Raw genomic sequence first — 2,025 nt, 5'->3', positions numbered from 1 at the left:
GCCTAAAATAGGAGACCAGGCTCCCTGGGGAGTTCGGCCTGCGCGTGTTTTCCTATTATTTCTTTAATTATAAACAGGGAATTATTGCGGGAACTTGCAGGGGGCAGATAGAAGGGTGTCTCTGAATGGGCTTCAAACTGCATTGTTGTCCAGGCAGCAGACTGGCCAGAGCAGCAGGAGGAGGTGGCAGGAGCCCCAGAGCTATTTTAACTTCGCCATCGCTTTACATGGAGCGGCCACAGCAGGCTCTGCAGAGGGCGGGGCAGTGGAAGGGGCCGTGGAAGGAGCTGGTCCTAAGCAGTGTTCACTGGGTTTGCTGGGGCCTCTTTTCAGACCCAAATGCAACCGCCCGGGCGGGGCGCCAGGCGGGGCCACTTGATTTACTTAGCAGCTGTGATGTGGGGAGAGGCGTCCGCACCGTGAAGCAGCAGGACTACGTTTCGTCACATGGAAGACAGAGTCAAGGTTGTAAAGCAGCTGGCCGTGAGGTGGGGCGGTCACCTGGGTCATCCGGTGGGTCCGGGGTCAGCCCCAGGGTCCTTTGATGTGCAAGAGGAAGGCAGGATGGTCAGAGTCAAGAGTGATGTGAGGGGACATGGGAAGTGCCCACCGGCCACTGCTGGCTTCGGATGGGAGGAAGGGGCCGAGCCGAGGAACGCGGGCAGCTTCTGGGAGCTGGAGAACGCCAGGGGGTGGATTCTCCCGGGAGCCTCCGGAAGGACTCGGCCTGTGACTCCCTGACATTAGCCCAGGGAGACCCGCTTCAGACGTCTCACCCCAAACTGTGACATCATATATTTGCGTTAAGCCACCAAGTTGTGGCCATTTGTCCAGCAGCCCTAGGGACTGATACGGGCTGGGTTTGTACTTGTCAAACCCCAGTGCCAAGGAAAAGGTGCTGACAGTCTGTCTCCCTAGAGGGCGGGCTGGCTCTTTAAGATCTGTGTGCATGCAACCCTCCTGGAGTTCTGACTCAATTCCGATTCCTGGGCCTGGCCAGGTTCGTACTCAGGAGGCCCAGGACTGTCTCTCCAGCTGTTTCTAATGTAGGTGGTCCTTTTTGGGGTGATGCATATTGAGATATAATTCACATATCATACAGCTCCCCCGTTTAGCATGTACGACTCAGTGGTTCTCAATATCCTCACGGAGTTTGCGACCATCACTACAGTCAATTTTAGAACATTTTCATCATCACAGAAAAGAAACCTGACACCCTTTACCCAACACCCCTCAGCACCCCCCCCCCATTCTATCTGGCCCCGAAAACCACTCGTCTGCTTTCTGTCTCTGGGATCTGCCTGTTCTGGACATTTCACATAAATGGAATCACACAGTACGTGGCCTTTTGGGACTGGCTTCTTCCCTTTCATGTGATGTCTCCAAGGTTCATCCGTGTGGGAGCGTGAGCAGTGCTTCCTCACTGTTTAAGCCTGAGTAATAGTCCACCGTCTGGAGGGACCACGTTGTGTTCATCCAGGCGCCTGGCTGCGGCTGTGGGTCCTTTCTGCCCTCGGCTGTTGTGAGTAGCGCTGCTAACGCACTGGTGGCTGGAGCCCCCGTGAAGGCCATGCCGAGGCGGAGGGCACAGGGGCCCGGGCGCCATCCTCCCTTCTCTACGCTTTGCCTCCAAAGCAGGGGTTGGGGCGGTGAGCGCAGGGAGCCCCCAGAGGGGAGGGTGTCTGTGCAACCACACGCTGTCCTGACAGCATCTCACTGAGCCGTCACAGCCACATGGCAGCTGACGGGCAAATTAGGGCTCCCATTTCACAGATGTGGAAGCTGAGGCTCACAGGGGCTCAAGTCACATGATCAAGCTCACAGTTAAGAGGCAACAGAGCCTGAGCCCCGAGCCAGCGATGCCTCCTGTAAGCGTCTGTCTCCACCAAAGGTTACATGGCTGGGAGAGAGAGAGAGGGAGAGAGGAGAGAAAGCAAATGGAAAATCCACTTATTCCATCTGCGGAGCTCGTTTGCCTCCACTCTGCCCTGCTGCCGGTAGTGACCTGGATGCTGAGCACAGGCT

This window comes from Myotis brandtii, unplaced genomic scaffold (assembly GCF_000412655.1).
Source record: "Myotis brandtii unplaced genomic scaffold, ASM41265v1 scaffold181, whole genome shotgun sequence".
Classification (NCBI taxonomy): Eukaryota; Metazoa; Chordata; class Mammalia; order Chiroptera; family Vespertilionidae; genus Myotis; species Myotis brandtii.
This window is presented reverse-complemented; position numbering follows the sequence as displayed.